At 49.1% G+C, this 17,433-nt stretch overlaps 1 pseudogene; it reads left to right on the top strand.

The window, feature by feature from the left end:
• Positions 1-11,411: 11,411 nt before the first annotated feature.
• On the top strand, positions 11,412-12,105 carry LOC131481291 (protein SOX-15-like; annotated as a pseudogene).
• Positions 12,106-17,433: the final 5,328 nt, after the last annotated feature.

Raw genomic sequence — 17,433 nt, forward strand, 5'->3', positions numbered from 1 at the left:
ATACCTGCACCCCTGCAGGCCACTCTCACTTGCTTTGCCACATCCACTCCTTCTTACCCCAGAGTCCCTGGAGACTCTGCCATTCCCCACCTCTATGCTCAGATTCATCCATCTCATGGATTGCTTCCTGAGAGAGCCACACACACCCACAACCCCAGTCCCAGTCTTCCCTGCAACAGAGACCATTTCAGTGGTCGCCCTCACACTCACAGCTGCCCTTCCACTTGCTACTGTCATGGGGTGGCTCGCAGAAGAGGTGCTGGTAACAGGCACCCTCATCACCCTGGCCGCTATGCTCCTTGAGCACCCAGGGTCATCTCCCTAGCTAATGGCTGCCAGTGCCCATGCAGCCAGCAAGCCCCAGTTGCCTTCATGCCTGCAGGCTACCCTGCCAGTGTCATGGCTGGCTTTATCCTCTTCGGCTGGCACTGACACTGAAGGAGGAGCTCCAGCAGAAGATCTCTGCTTGAGAAAGGTGATCCTGTCCCCACTTACCATGCTTCTTTCATTTACATGATGTATGTTTCCTTTCTGGCTTCAGCAGAAATGACAGGGTTCACAACATTCCAATCCTGTTCTTGCTGTCATTGGGCAAGACTCTATTGGGTCCTGTGGTGTGATCATGTTAAGTTCTGTTTTGAATTACACCTGTGCCAGGTGACTAGTACTCTTGGGGTTCTCATGGATGATTTTTGTGTAAATTGATGAGGAAGTCTTTGCATTCATTTTCTCTGTACAGACTGATACCATCTTGCAGTTTTTGTCTTTTATGGATGGATATGTTAGATTCATTGAGTTTGTGATGCTAAATCCACTTTGAAATTGGAGGTCATATCCTAGACGGTCTTGTTTTACCTCTAACTGCCGTACAGAGGAGCACTACACACTGATTCCGATTTGGAAGTCCTGATTGCCAGCAGTGCAGAGGAGCTCATGCTGAAAGACGTCTCAACCCCAAACTACAGAAACATTTGGTGTATATGTTGGCATGATTACAGAGAAAGATACCCATCCCTCTCTAAGTCTGGCAATCTAAGTATCCATCTTGAAATTCCTTCAGAGTAGAATGAGTTTTTCATGTCAGAATCAAGTAGAAATGATGGAATAAGACATGACTTGCAAATTTGTTTTCTAAATAATTAACTGAGAACTTAAGAATTTAACTTTTGTGTATGAACAACCTAGGAAAACGTTGACCAAAGTATCCAATGTTTTCTACAGATTTTAAGACTTGAGTACATGTATGGGAAACATGTATCTCTTAGATTTATGCATTTGAATGATATATGCACTAAGAGTAAAAAATGATAGATCAACATGGTATATTTTCAGTTATGAATTTTATCAAACAAATGTAGAAGCTAAATTGGATTTGGTATTGAATGTGTAACAAACAAGTATATTGTTTCCCCGGTAAACTAGATCACGAATGTGTAAATAACCTAAAAACATTTTGATTTCTTTCTACCATATGTCCAAAACAGCCTATATGTCACATGAATTACAAACATATTGAGCTATGTAGCAGTTTTAATTTTTTTAATCTATTTTATTGTATTGTTGTGGATAATCTTTACAGTTAATTACAGTTAAAGAAAAAAAGGTTCAGGGGGATAGGGAAGTGGGTAGCAGTTTTAATTTATGAGTGTTCTTTTTCCAGCCAATTAGAATGTGTTCCTTCAATAAATTTTACCTTGTAGCAACACAGTAAGCACACATACAATACACGTGATATGACAGAACAAGTAGTTTTTGTAGTATATATGTTTTTAGTTCTTTAGTTCTTTAGTTGATGTTTGAAAATAACCACCAGTTGACACTGCTTTTATTAATGTGAATTAGCCCTATTTAAATGGTTGTGTGTTTTGAAGAAGAGTACAGAACTGCAATTCACAAACACTTTAAGCAGCCATGACTGAAGCATAAACTCATGAACCAACAACAGGAGGGAAGCATTGACTCCATAGAGCGTTTTGAATGCAGCTGTAGGCTTTGAAAGCCACTTGCAGTATTTTGACATCAGGGCCTTTGTTTTTTTATTAAGACAGTAACTAAAACTGGTAGCAATGCATGATCGTCAGACTTTTTGACATTTGGACATTTGTATCAGAATGTTTCATATCAGTATAAGTTAAAATGTGCCCCCACCTGGCATCTGGGCAGTACCTTTGGTATAATCTCAACTGCCTCTTCGTGAATTTTCTTGCCAGGCTGGGAAATACAGCCTTGGGTTGTATTTGGCCTTGTCTTACAACTTTTGTTGAAGTTGGATTGCAAACTTTGTGATTTTTTTTTCTGACTAGCTTGTATAATATTTTTAGTTGTCTTAAACTGAATAGAATTATTTTGAAAATATTCAGTTATTTGAAAGAGAGACATTTCTCTCATAGGCTGGTTCACTCTTCAGATGCTTGCTACAGTCAGAGTTGCTCCTAGCTGGGAGCAGGGGTATTAGGGACCCATAGATTGGAGCGGGACTAGCTGCCTCCCAGAGGGCACATTAGCAGGAAGCTGGAATTAGGCCTGCACCAGGAGCACAGCCCAGTTCCTCTGATTTGGATGCACATATCAAACGGCACCATAACTTCTGTGCCAAATGCCTACCATTGCTCCAACCCTCACATTAGCCAAATGCATACATGTTTGTCATGCTATTGGTAGTGACTTTTTCATGTAATGAATGTGCTTGCCTTTTGCCAGTTTGGGCATTATATTTCTTTAAAGGTGATCTGTCAGCTTTTGAATTTGTTTTGTAAATGCAGTCTTTATTTGCACTTGTGGAAAATATTTACATTTATCATGCTTTTTTCTGAGTTGTTCTCTACTATGTGTTTAAACCGTCATGTCCATTTAACACATTTGATCGATTGTTTTGCTGATTTCATTTTTTTCTAAAACATAATGTTTGCAAAAATTGTCCCACATTTCTGTACTATCATCTGAAATATCATATTTATTTAAATCTTTATTCATAGCAAATTAGCAGGTTTTGGCTATCCAAAAAATATGGGCCTAGATAAAGCATAAAAGATTGTCTTTTTTTCATTATTACTTTTTGATGATATTGACAGAGTTGATCAGAGTGGAAAGTCTCAACTGTTAGGGGAAAGTGGGTGATACCATTGTTTCCAGATTTTCTTTTTCTTCTTGCTGCATCTGGCAGTAGAGAGCAGACCATGGGATAAGCCACACCCAGCCTCCCAAATGCCTTAGAACTCAGGGATGGGGAGCAGCCACCGTTTGTCACCCAAGGGTCCCTGATGTGGTGTGATGTTCTAGGCAAACATCCCTTCATACCTTGTCTCAAAAATGCTCTAGGTAAAACCAACTCATCCATGTCACATGCAAAAGAACTTTTTGAACTCAAGTCTCACATCAATCGTGAAGCAGAGCATATTTCTTTTCTTAAAATATATTTTTCTTTGATTTTTAAATTGTATGGTACAGTTTCATATAGACTGTGGTTATCCTCTGCCAAACTCCCACCTCCCAACAGATTTCTCCAATTTTACTACAATGATGTAGCACTTCAGAAGGGATCATAATTCTACCAGTCTCTTATTTAAGTGCACCCTGACATTGTTGGTACAGGCAATGTCAACAGTCCGGCATCTCATTGTCTACACATGTCCAACAGTTTCACTGGGAATCCATGTCTTGTTTGGAAGCAGGAATGCATGGTTACTCAGTGGCACGTTTTTTCATGGTGCTGTTATTTGTTGTTGTTGTTGTTGTGGCTGGTGTTCTAGCTCATACCAATTGTTGACTTGTTTCATGACTTCTCAATTATGGAAATGTATAGTGATGGAGTACTGCGCTCTACCATATCCAGATGTGGGGGTATAATGCAAAGTAAATTTCAATCCATGATTTCTAGTTGGTTGTGGCTGTGCTGCTTAGGCTCCTCCTATGGTGTTTTTGGTAGATAGGTTGGGTGTTTCTCAGTTCAGATCTTTTCACGTGTAGGCTCGTCAACTGTCAGGGTAAGGTCATAGTTCTTCTGCAGCTCAGTATTTGCTAAGTGAGTGCTTTATAATAGTGTTCAAACAGTTTTTAGAAGGTATCACCTTTTTTTAAACTTTCTAAAAAATGATGGAAATCTCAGTTTGGAAGCATTTTATTGAGAAATTGATTAAAAGTTATGAAAATGATCCCTTCCTTTAAATACATTAACATACCACCAAGCAGCCTCTTCCAAACTCCAGAGATCTGTGCGTGTGTTCCCTAATATTTAGATCTCATCAGAGCTTGCTAAACATGATCTCAACAATCTGAAATAGTCATCAAGGACTTTTATTTTAGAAAGAGGCAGCTCTGGACAGAAATACAATTCAAGAAAAAATACTGAATCAGATATTTGTGGAAGCACTATGTTTGCTTCAGTAAACATAAAAGAAATAGTAGCACTTGGTCAAGTTAGTTTTCAATTTTAGAAAACTAACACTTTAACAATATTCATTACACCCTACCATGCTGTTGATTGTAATAATATTCATACTATCACCCATGGGCCAAGCTCCTCTTCCCACTTCCCCACCAGCACCAGAGTCTGGAACCAGGGGACTGGCCTGCCCCTCCCCCACTCCTGCTCCTGCCTTTTCCCTGTCCTGCCCTGCTGTTTTAACCTTTTTTTTCTCCCAGGGGAGGGACGTTAGGGGGGTAAACTAATGAACATCTCTAAAGGAGGGGAAAAAAAAGAAGAGCAAAATGCCTGAGGTGGAAAAAAAAACCTAACTTGTAACGAGTTCACAGCAATAAGCCTTTTCTTAAATGACTTTTTAAACTTTTATTGGAAGGTCAGATGCAGAGAGGAGGAGAGACAGAAAGATATTCCATCTGATGATTCACTCCCCAAGTGACTGCAGTGGCAACAGCTGGTGCTGTACCGATCTGAAGCCAGGAGCCAGGAACCTCCTCCAGCTCTCCCACATGGGTACAGTGTCCCAAATCTTTGGGCCATTCTCCACTACCTTCTCAGGCCACAAGCAGGGAGCTTGATGGGAAATGAAGCTGCTGGAATTAGAACTGGCGCCCATATGAGATCCTGGCACATTCAGCTCAAGGACCTTAACTGCTAGGCCACTCTGCCTGGCCCAGCAATAAGCTTTTTTTTTTTTTTTCTATTTTTATTTTTAATTCATTAATTACATTGTATTATGTAACACAGTTTCATAGGTACTTGGACAATAAGCTTTTTCTCTCAAGATTTTGAATTGACCTGGGTTAACATAACTCTTCAGTTACTAATTTCAAGCAAGGATTACATTGCTGAGCTTGGTTCCAAAATATGTGTGTGTGTGTTTGTGTGTGTGTGTGTATGTGTGTGTGCATATGTGGTGCCAAACAGAGTGTGTCTCAACATTTGTCTTTTGAAAAAGTTTGAAATTGTCATCATGTGTTATTATCTGTGTTTATTGATCAAAACATGTTTTTGATCTTGTTAATTAACTTTTAGAGTTCTTGTTAGAGCATTCTTTCCTTGTTTCAAATGTACAGCTGACTTCACACATTTGGTAAATGTTTTTAGAGTTTTTATTTCAGTTTTCACTTGACAATGTTATGTAATTAATCTGGTGTTTCCAACCCCTTTCTTCACCCCTCCTCTTGTCTCTCTCTCTGACACTGAGGACTCAGAGTGCACAGTTTGATCTCCAGACCTTAACTGTGTGGCTAAATTATTACCCTAATCATCTCCTCATGGACATCACCTTAAAACTGTCAGCATGTGTCCATGAGTACAAATTTCTAGCTCAGTGCATTAAAGAATTTAGGGATAGAATTGAACCCCTGGGCTGACACCCCAAGGCTGCCTCTGTGGCCCACTTCAACCAGGGCCCAGGGGAAGAGTAGTGAGCTAGACAACAGGAGGCCTGTTCATGTGGCTTTATCCAGTAACCTGTCTCAGGGAGACCCAGCAAGGCCAGTCCACCCTCAAGTTGACCTGCTTTCAACTTGGGAGGCCAGAAGACTGGGCAACCAGCTACCAATCATAGAAGTGGCTTTCAAAGCATCTTGTCAGCTCTGCCAAGAGCCAAGCCACTAGGAATGGGACTTTTCTGGGGGTCAAAAAATCCCTGGGTCAGGACCATGGTTGGCCACCAGCTAGAAAACCCTTCACTCTGCCCAGCCCCTGAAGTGTTCATTGCCATGGAGAAACAGCCTACAGTCAACAGCATCACAGGTAAAGCTGTATATTCCATCCAGAGTCACCATCTGTTCTGTATCAGCCTCCCTTTTAAGGCCAGCTCTCCTCTCTGTCCAGCCAGGTAATGGGAGTCAACGGAGGTCTCCCCATGGAGTTTCACACTTCCTTTATGTCATCTCTTCCAGCACCCCACATGAAGAGAGAGATGGTCCTGAGCCTCTCACACGCCTAACAAACTTCAGAATTTTCCTTTGTGCATCTAGACTTAAAACTCAAGTGCACATGTATGTGAGAAATCAGAATCAGTGTTTGCTAGCTGTCACTGCAGCCTTGAATGTCACTGTCAACTGGAGCCCTGGCCTTACCGTAGGCCCTTACTTTGCTCCTGCTAAGCTCAGAAAGACCAAAGCAATCACCCTAGCTCTTGCTGGCAGCCAAAGTCCCCATGAGCAGGGGGAGAAAATGAGCATAGGACCAACAGCAGACTCGTTTATCTCCACTAGAATATGGACAAAAACATTTCTCTTTCCCACAACCATATATATTATTTTGTTGCTTCTTTTTATGTCTGGTTTCTTTTTTAAAGCCTTACTGGACAGTCTTTACCAGTCATTCACACATGTGCAGCCCAAGTCTCCCCACTAAGATCATACAACAAAAGGCTGGGATGTTGGGACTGAGGACAAGTGACCCTAGTTCCCTGCCCGCTCGGAAGGTCAACACTTGCCACAATGATCCATCTGCCAGCACAGAGGCACCCCAAGAAGCTCCTCAAGACCCAGCCTCAGAGACTGCATATCCCAGTGAGCTTCAGGAGGAACTCCAGCCATCCTTTCAAAGGGACTTTTGATGAGTAACCCCACCCTTCACTCTTGTGTCACCACTCAATGTCTAGCCAAACCATTAACCAGTTTCTTTTGCAGGGCTAGCAACCTCCCATTCTTCCCCCACCAAACTGAAACCACCACCAAGAGAACACCTTGCCCAAATTCAGCTTGAAGAATCAAACGGGAGAAATGTCCTCGACTCCTACTGGCCTCCACAGTCACCTGACCTCACTCTTTGTGGACTGTGGGTGGCAGGTCAATGAGGGGCCCTGACAGTTGCTGCTACTTTTCATTAAAAACCCGGACATCACTCTGACCCAATCACCACCACTCAATCCGGCCTCCTTTCTCCCAATCCCTAAGAAGCCACTGACTACACACTCCTGTCCTCAGATTACTGATTTTTATTTGTCTCCTAGGGACAACCTACAGGATAAACTTCTCCCATCACCTGATCTCACACTCTTCGTGGATGGCAGTTCAGTGTGCAGGCCTGACAAACATCACTGTGTGACCTATATGACAGTGACCTTGGACTCCATGCTTGAGGCACAGTGCCTCCCCCAAGGAACTCCTCCCCAAAGGGCTGAACTGTATGCACTGATTCGGGCATTAACATTAGCTCAGGGGAAACGAGTCAATATCTACACTAACTCCAAGCATGCTTTTCTCATTGTTCACTCACACTCAGCTACCTGGCAGGAGAGAGGATTCCTCCCCACCAAAGGCAATCCTATTGTTAATGCCTCTTTGATGAACAGATTTCACCAAGTTCTCTGTTTCCAAACACAAGAGATAATTCTTCACTGCTGGGGACACCAGTCTTCAATGTACCCAGTGACACAAGGCAACAAGAAGGGTGACCAAACTGCGAGGCGTCTGGCAAACCCAAGAGCAAGTGCCCCCATAATCTTCCTATCTACTTCCCTTAAGCCTACCTACTCTCAACAAGAATGACAGGACCTGCTCACTTCCAGTGCCCAGGAACATCAGAGGCTGGATCTTCACGGGCAACAAGATCGCACTCTCTTCTCATGCTGCCCTGCCCCTCCTCACTGATATCCACAATTCTCTGCATGTGGGGCCTGACTCTTTATTCCGGTTTCTTGCCCATTATTCTCGTGCCCTAATATGTGTGGACTTCTCAAACAGATCCATGCTTCATGCCCAACTTGCTCCATATTCTCCTCACAGGGAGCACTTAAACCAAGGGTACCCACTCAAAAACTTACAGGTGATCAACCTGGGGAGGACTGGCAAATAGATTTCACCCATATACCGACACAGAAGAAGTTCATTACCCTACTTAAAAACATGACTCCTTTTCCGGTTGGGTAGCAGCATTTCCAATGGCCAAGGAGACATCAGCAGTGGTGGCAGAAACCCTATTTAACAACATCATTCCCAGGTTAGGTTTGCCTCTGTCCATCCAGTCTGCCAATGGGCCTGCTTTTCATCTCACAGGTCACCCAACAGGTGTCAGAGGCCTTACCCATCAGCTGGAGCTCAGACCCTCATGGGTGGATTGATTCCCCTGGGCTCTAATATACATCAGGGTCAGCCCTCGCAAGCCCTTTGGATGGAGCCCATTTGAGCTGATGTATGGCCGACCCTTCCTGGTTACCCACCAGCTCCCTACAAAGTCTCCTCCCTTGACTAACTGTTTCCCTTCTCTGACTCTGATTCTCAAGCTTCTCCGAGAACATGCAGATCTGTGTCTCCCGTGTCCTGACCCGAATGTGTCAGTGGACACGGATGTCCTTCCTCTCCAACCCGGAGACTCGGTTCTACTCAAGACTTCATCCAGACTCACTTCAGCCAGGGTGGACCAGGCCTCACATGGTGATCCTTACCATGCACACTGTGGCCAAACTTCTTGGTCACACCTCCTGGTTCCATTGTTCCCATCTAAGTCCTTTCCAAACCTCTACCTCATCTCAGTGGAAGGTGCAACAGACAGGGCATACCACACTAACCTTTCAATGCCAAAGTGCCTCCCCTGCCTCCGACCCTACTCCTAATAATTCTCTACCTCACATTAACCAAACAGACGAAATAATTCGCACAATTCAAGCAGCAACTTCAGTCTCGATATTGAGGCATCCACACTCATATCATGACTTATTCCAATACTCGCTCTGCTAGTAATTATATGTCTCTTATGAACTATTGCCCCTTGTTTTCCAATGTTCTTTCAGAAGAAAATTCATAATGCCCCATGGACTGCCTTCAACTAGATGCTGCTCTACTCCTACACTCTGGTACCCATGGAGCTTCTTCCGGACCTCACACAAAAAACAACAACCCCCTTCAGCAGGTAGCAGCCAGATCAATTTCTTCGCCCTCTTTCCTATACCAAGAGACTGGAATGATGGCTACCAAGGTGGCTGGAGATGGGTGGAATTTGCCTTCAAAAACCCGGAATGAATGGTGGAATTCTGGCAGGCCCCTCAGGCACTGAGACCACTGTTGCACCAATGAGGGGTACAGACCCATATTCCCCCACCAATAAGGGCCGAGGCGACCCCCGTTTCAGTTTCCATGTCAAGGAGAGTTTAAAAGGGCCCCTTCCCCATCTCTTCCATGCTCTTCTTCCTCTGTAGCCCACACCTTCCTGTCTGTCCTTTCTGCTGCATGGGGAAGGGAAGCCTGTGAAATAAAGGCCAACTAAATTATTTTCATATATTTGGCTGAGTTATTCTTTCCCTGGTGGTCAGCGAATCTAACATTTGGCTAGCCGGGAATCTAACAATAGTTGATGCATGGATACACTCAACTGAAATCTTTAGCATTAATATTTTTAAGATTTATTTTATTTTTATTGCAAAGTCAGATATACAGAGAGAGGAGAGGCAGAGAGGAAGATCTTCCATCCATGGATTCACTCCAACAGAGACTGCAACATCCAGTGCTGTGTGGATCAAAAGTCAGGATTCCTCCAGGTCTCCCGCATGGGTGCAGGGTCCCAAGGCTTGGGACCATCCTTGACTGCTTTCCCAGGTCAGAAGCAGTGAGCACAAAGGGTAGTAAAACTGCCAGGGTTAGAACCGGTGCCCATATGGAATCCCGGCACATTCAAGGCAAGGACTTTAGCAGCTAGGCCACCACACCGGGGCCAGCATTATTACTTAATATAAATAGTTTTGTAATATCCAATAAAACCATGTTTTTCCTACATGAGCTAAATATTCTGTTAGAGGGATAACAAAATCACTAAAATGAGAGCTATTGTTACATTATGTTAAGGAAATTCATTTATTTAACTGGTTAGGATTTTGACTTTAGTAACTGCACACAATTTGTTAGTAGGCTTGTGAGTTTTATAGGTTGCATTTTTTTTTAAAGATTTATTCATTTTTATTACAGCCAGATATACACAGAGGAGGAGAGACAGACAGGAAGATCTTCCATCCAATGATTCACTCCCCAAGTGAGCCGCAATGGGCCAATGCGCGCCAATCCGAAGCCAGGAACCTGGAACCTCTTCCAGGTCTCCCACATGGGTGCAGTGTCCCAATGCATTGGGCCATCCTCAACTGCTTTCCCAGGCCACAAGCAGGGAGCTGGATGGGAAGTGGAGCTGCCGGGATTAAAACCGGTGCCCATATGGGATATCGGGTCTTTCAAGGCGAGGACTTTAGCTGTTAGGCCATGCCGCTGGGCCCTATAGGTTGCATTTTTAAACGGTTGCACTGACAGTTCAACATTATAGGACTAGCGCTGGTTCTTCCATGAAGTTTGGCAAGCAACAGGAAACTAATCCATGTACAGTGTTGATTCTGAAATAGAATTTCAGACATGGTGTATTTCCTGAATTTAGTAGCATTCATGTGGAAGTCACTCTTATTGAAAATAGAGTCCAGCTGCTAGGCCTGACTGCTCAGATAGCTCGGCCTTGTGTGGGGCGGGGGTGTGGTGGCCTGCGGGAAGTGTTAGGGGCTGGGAAGAACAGGGCACCAGCTTGGCCTCAGGGAGAAAGGGGTGTTGGAGACCACGCTCTGGGAGGGGCTGGGGAGGAGTCAGTGTTTAAAGCTGTTCCCCCATCCGGCAGCCAGCCTCAGATCCAGCCCAGGTACAAGAGGCCTGCTGCACCAGGGCGCCTTGGCAGCGGCCGGGACGGAGCAGCGCTTCTCACCTTCCCAGAAGGTTTGTCAGTCGGGTCACAGCAGCAGGGATGGGGGCCGGTGGGCGGACTTTGAAAAAACAGTTAAGAACACCTCTCCAGGGATACCGGTCAGTAGGTCCTGCTTCTGACTCTACAAGGCGTGCCAGATTGGCTGGGAGCAAAGACTCCATTTCAAGAACTCCGGACTTGCAGGTGGCCTGCGCCTTCCAAGGACCCAGCTTTCCTTGTCTGCGACTCAGTTTGGGGAGGACACATATAAGGGTCCATAGCTCACCTGGAGGGGACCGTCTTTAGGACGCCTTTCTGCCTCCCCATGGCACTACCTGGATCCTCTCACACCCAGGCCTAGAGCCTGGAGCCTCCTGCTCCCCCAGGAAACACCAATTCCCCAATTTTGGGACTCCAGGAACCAGAGGGCACTGGCAGCCCAGGAGCCCTGGTCTGTGCTGGGCTGCCCCAGGAAAAGGTGAAGCGGCCCATGAACGCCTTCAAGGTGTGGAGCTCCGCTCAGCGCGGCCAGATGGTGCAGCAGAACCCCAAGATGTACAATGGAGATCTCCAAGCGCCTGGGCGTGCAGTGGAAGCTGCTGGGCGAGGACAAGAAGCGGCCCTTTGTGGAGGAGGCCAAGCGGCTCCACGCCCTGCACCTGCGTGACTACCCCAACTACAAGTACCGACCTTGGCACAAGACCAAGAACACCGGCGCTGGGGTAACGAACTCCAGCCAAGGAAACGGCGGCCAGCCCTGGGGACCAGGTTTCGTGACCACCCCAGTGAGCAGGGGTTTTTGGTACCAACCCCCCAACTACTCAGCCTACTTGCCGGGTCACTACAGCTCCTCCCACTACAAAGCCGAGGCGCCCCTGCCCTGCTCCATCCCTCAGAGCAACCCAGAGCAGCTCAGAGCCGAGCTGCTGCCTTCCTACAACCCCTACCCATCCCCTGCCTCCTCCGCTCACTACAGTTCCCCGTTGCCCGGCGCTCCCCTGCCCCTCACCCACCTCTGACCCACATGGATGTGGATCTAACTGTAGGACCGCCCCCCCGCCCCCCACACCTGTTTCTATAAAGCAGTCTTGAATTAGCCAAAAAAAAAAAAAAAAAAAATAGAGTCCAAGCATTTGGGGTTTCTTTCATGATCTCTAATCTTATGATACAAATCTTTTAACAGGCTGATACTAGGACTCTATAGTCATAAAAACAACTGAACTGTTGTCAGTTTTCCTGCTCCATTAGGAATAGTGTATCTGACAGTATGAAATTGTATGTGTGTGGAACAAAACCATTCATTTCGAGATGACTGCTAGAGTTTAGACTGTCATGAGAATAGTTGGCTTGCAAAGCTCCCTGATAATTTGCCAAAAAACGTTTTGTGTATTTATTTCCATAGAGAATTGCATATTTTGGTGCTCAATGGCTCCAGCCAGCAGAGCCAGTACCGTGGACAGGGAGAGGGTCTGGGGATGAAGCACCCACAGGAGACCAGTGATGGTAGAAGTCCCTGTGAGGTCTCCCTTCATTGCTCCTTGCCCTCTCCTTATGTACTCTCCCCTCCACGTCTTCATTTAGCAGGAGATTGGATACAAATGAGTCCAATTAGTCTAGGTGTTTTGAGCCACAAGCCCAGTTCCTGTTGCTGCCCAGCTTAACGAGCGCTAATTAATTCCTTAGCCCACAGCACTCAATAGATCCTAAAATACCTGCTTAACAGTCAGAGCTTCTCATTCAGCAAATGCCAATACACTTGCTTAGTTTGCTTACTTGTTGCTATAATTACATCCTTTTTTTTGTCAAACTTGTTCATGTTTCATTCTCAACTTGGGAGCTAGAAATGCTATAGTAAACTATATATTGTTCTAATTCTCCCTGATAGCAATTGTTTCAGCACCTGTTTCATTCTTTCAAAAATCTATTTTGCATCCTGTTCTCCTATCTGGACTAGTGTTGTATTTTACAACTACTTCCTTTATCATGGCCATTTACTTCATATTTATGTTTGATATTTGTTATCTGCTATAAATATAGCAATAAATGGTCCATTTGTATAGATTGAGATTATTATTTACTATATTGATACAGCAATTAAGAACAAAGCAAAACAAACATAAGAAGCTTTTGGTATATTTAAAATCTTTAAGTTCAGGATCCAGGTCAAGGCAATTTTAACCAAAAGCAGGCACAAGAAAAAATGATTATGTCACAAAATTATCAAGCTTGATATTTCTGATGATATGGCCTAAGTAATTGTTATTCTCAATATATTTATAATCAATAAACTATTTTATAATCAAAATCAGAACTTAAACTTTGGAAATGTTGGATCACCATCTGTAACCTTTACCAACAGGTGTTTGTTGAGCTGAATGCCTTTCTTTAGGGGAAGCAGGAATGAAGGCTGCGGTTCAACTGTGTCTCTGAAGAACCCCAGAAGCACAGGCAATTAAAGCAAAAATAAACCAATGTGATTGCCTGAGCATCTGCACTGTAATGGAAACCTTCCACAACGTGAAGGGGACAACAAGAGCGAGAGACACATTGCATTATTATGTGACTGCAACTCAACAACAAAAATGACCACCACCAAATGTGCCCAACTGGAAACCATAATGCTAAGGGAAATGAGCCAATCCAAAAGGTTAGATACCATATGTTTGCCTTAATTTAAGATGGTATGATGTTATGTATAACATGTTATGTTATGTATGTTATGTTTTATGTTGTGCATAAACTAAAATTGAAATGTCAATGAGGTGGTCACAGAAGGTGGTTAAGAACTCGCATTGGAGGGCTGCGGGAGAGGACGTCTAGCTCGGATCCCGAACCCAGTCCGCCATGTGCCCATGGCTCATGGCGGGCTGGGCCCGGACATGCCTGGGTGCGGCCTGCTTCCTTCTGGGGTGAGTACGCCGAGGGGGGAGGCCTCCGTGACTGGGCATGTCCGGGACCCACCCAACACCCTCATTGGGTGGTGGGTGAACGGGATTGGGGAGGGGCGCAACCTCGGGCCTGCAGGATTTAACTTCCGGCTGCCAGAGGTGAGCCGAGGGCTGCGGGAGAGGACGTCTAGCTCGGATCCCGAACCCAGTCCGCCATGTGCCCATGGCTCATGGCGGGCTGGGCCCGGACATGCCTGGGTGCGGCCTGCTTCCTTCTGGGGTGAGTACGCCGAGGGGGGAGGCCTCCGTGACTGGGCATGTCCGGGACCCACCCAACACCCTCATTGGGTGGTGGGTGAACGGGATTGGGGAGGGGCGCAACCTCGGGCCTGCAGGATTTAACTTCCGGCTGCCAGAGGTGAGCCGAGGGCTGCGGGAGAGGACGTCTAGCTCGGATCCCGAACCCAGTCCGCCATGTGCCCATGGCTCATGGCGGGCTGGGCCCGGACATGCCTGGGTGCGGCCTGCTTCCTTCTGGGGTGAGTACGCCGAGGGGGGGAGGCCTCCGTGACTGGGCATGTCCGGGACCCACCCAACACCCTCATTGGGTGGTGGGTGAACGGGATTGGGGAGGGGCGCAACCTCGGGCCTGCAGGATTTAACTTCCGGCTGCCAGAGGTGAGCCGAGGGCTGCGGGAGAGGACGTCTAGCTCGGATCCCGAACCCAGTCCGCCATGTGCCCATGGCTCATGGCGGGCTGGGCCCGGACATGCCTGGGTGCGGCCTGCTTCCTTCTGGGGTGAGTACGCCGAGGGGGGAGGCCTCCGTGACTGGGCATGTCCGGGACCCACCCAACACCCTCATTGGGTGGTGGGTGAACGGGATTGGGGAGGGGCGCAACCTCGGGCCTGCAGGATTTAACTTCCGGCTGCCAGAGGTGAGCCGAGGGCTGCGGGAGAGGACGTCTAGCTCGGATCCCGAACCCAGTCCGCCATGTGCCCATGGCTCATGGCGGGCTGGGCCCGGACATGCCTGGGTGCGGCCTGCTTCCTTCTGGGGTGAGTACGCCGAGGGGGGAGGCCTCCGTGACTGGGCATGTCCGGGACCCACCCAACACCCTCATTGGGTGGTGGGTGAACGGGATTGGGGAGGGGCGCAACCTCGGGCCTGCAGGATTTAACTTCCGGCTGCCAGAGGTGAGCCGAGGGCTGCGGGAGAGGACGTCTAGCTCGGATCCCGAACCCAGTCCGCCATGTGCCCATGGCTCATGGCGGGCTGGGCCCGGACATGCCTGGGTGCGGCCTGCTTCCTTCTGGGGTGAGTACGCCGAGGGGGGAGGCCTCCGTGACTGGGCATGTCCGGGACCCACCCAACACCCTCATTGGGTGGTGGGTGAACGGGATTGGGGAGGGGCGCAACCTCGGGCCTGCAGGATTTAACTTCCGGCTGCCAGAGGTGAGCCGAGGGCTGCGGGAGAGGACGTCTAGCTCGGATCCCGAACCCAGTCCGCCATGTGCCCATGGCTCATGGCGGGCTGGGCCCGGACATGCCTGGGTGCGGCCTGCTTCCTTCTGGGGTGAGTACGCCGAGGGGGGGAGGCCTCCGTGACTGGGCATGTCCGGGACCCACCCAACACCCTCATTGGGTGGTGGGTGAACGGGATTGGGGAGGGGCGCAACCTCGGGCCTGCAGGATTTAACTTCCGGCTGCCAGAGGTGAGCCGAGGGCTGCGGGAGAGGACGTCTAGCTCGGATCCCGAACCCAGTCCGCCATGTGCCCATGGCTCATGGCGGGCTGGGCCCGGACATGCCTGGGTGCGGCCTGCTTCCTTCTGGGGTGAGTACGCCGAGGGGGGAGGCCTCCGTGACTGGGCATGTCCGGGACCCACCCAACACCCTCATTGGGTGGTGGGTGAACGGGATTGGGGAGGGGCGCAACCTCGGGCCTGCAGGATTTAACTTCCGGCTGCCAGAGGTGAGCCGAGGGCTGCGGGAGAGGACGTCTAGCTCGGATCCCGAACCCAGTCCGCCATGTGCCCATGGCTCATGGCGGGCTGGGCCCGGACATGCCTGGGTGCGGCCTGCTTCCTTCTGGGGTGAGTACGCCGAGGGGGGAGGCCTCCGTGACTGGGCATGTCCGGGACCCACCCAACACCCTCATTGGGTGGTGGGTGAACGGGATTGGGGAGGGGCGCAACCTCGGGCCTGCAGGATTTAACTTCCGGCTGCCAGAGGTGAGCCGAGGGCTGCGGGAGAGGACGTCTAGCTCGGATCCCGAACCCAGTCCGCCATGTGCCCATGGCTCATGGCGGGCTGGGCCCGGACATGCCTGGGTGCGGCCTGCTTCCTTCTGGGGTGAGTACGCCGAGGGGGGAGGCCTCCGTGACTGGGCATGTCCGGGACCCACCCAACACCCTCATTGGGTGGTGGGTGAACGGGATTGGGGAGGGGCGCAACCTCGGGCCTGCAGGATTTAACTTCCGGCTGCCAGAGGTGAGCCGAGGGCTGCGGGAGAGGACGTCTAGCTCGGATCCCGAACCCAGTCCGCCATGTGCCCATGGCTCATGGCGGGCTGGGCCCGGACATGCCTGGGTGCGGCCTGCTTCCTTCTGGGGTGAGTACGCCGAGGGGGGAGGCCTCCGTGACTGGGCATGTCCGGGACCCACCCAACACCCTCATTGGGTGGTGGGTGAACGGGATTGGGGAGGGGCGCAACCTCGGGCCTGCAGGATTTAACTTCCGGCTGCCAGAGGTGAGCCGAGGGCTGCGGGAGAGGACGTCTAGCTCGGATCCCGAACCCAGTCCGCCATGTGCCCATGGCTCATGGCGGGCTGGGCCCGGACATGCCTGGGTGCGGCCTGCTTCCTTCTGGGGTGAGTACGCCGAGGGGGGAGGCCTCCGTGACTGGGCATGTCCGGGACCCACCCAACACCCTCATTGGGTGGTGGGTGAACGGGATTGGGGAGGGGCGCAACCTCGGGCCTGCAGGATTTAACTTCCGGCTGCCAGAGGTGAGCCGAGGGCTGCGGGAGAGGACGTCTAGCTCGGATCCCGAACCCAGTCCGCCATGTGCCCATGGCTCATGGCGGGCTGGGCCCGGACATGCCTGGGTGCGGCCTGCTTCCTTCTGGGGTGAGTACGCCGAGGGGGGAGGCCTCCGTGACTGGGCATGTCCGGGACCCACCCAACACCCTCATTGGGTGGTGGGTGAACGGGATTGGGGAGGGGCGCAACCTCGGGCCTGCAGGATTTAACTTCCGGCTGCCAGAGGTGAGCCGAGGGCTGCGGGAGAGGACGTCTAGCTCGGATCCCGAACCCAGTCCGCCATGTGCCCATGGCTCATGGCGGGCTGGGCCCGGACATGCCTGGGTGCGGCCTGCTTCCTTCTGGGGTGAGTACGCCGAGGGGGGAGGCCTCCGTGACTGGGCATGTCCGGGACCCACCCAACACCCTCATTGGG

The sequence above is a fragment of the Ochotona princeps genome, chromosome 10 (assembly GCF_030435755.1).
Source record: "Ochotona princeps isolate mOchPri1 chromosome 10, mOchPri1.hap1, whole genome shotgun sequence".
In the NCBI taxonomy this organism is placed as follows: Eukaryota; Metazoa; Chordata; class Mammalia; order Lagomorpha; family Ochotonidae; genus Ochotona; species Ochotona princeps.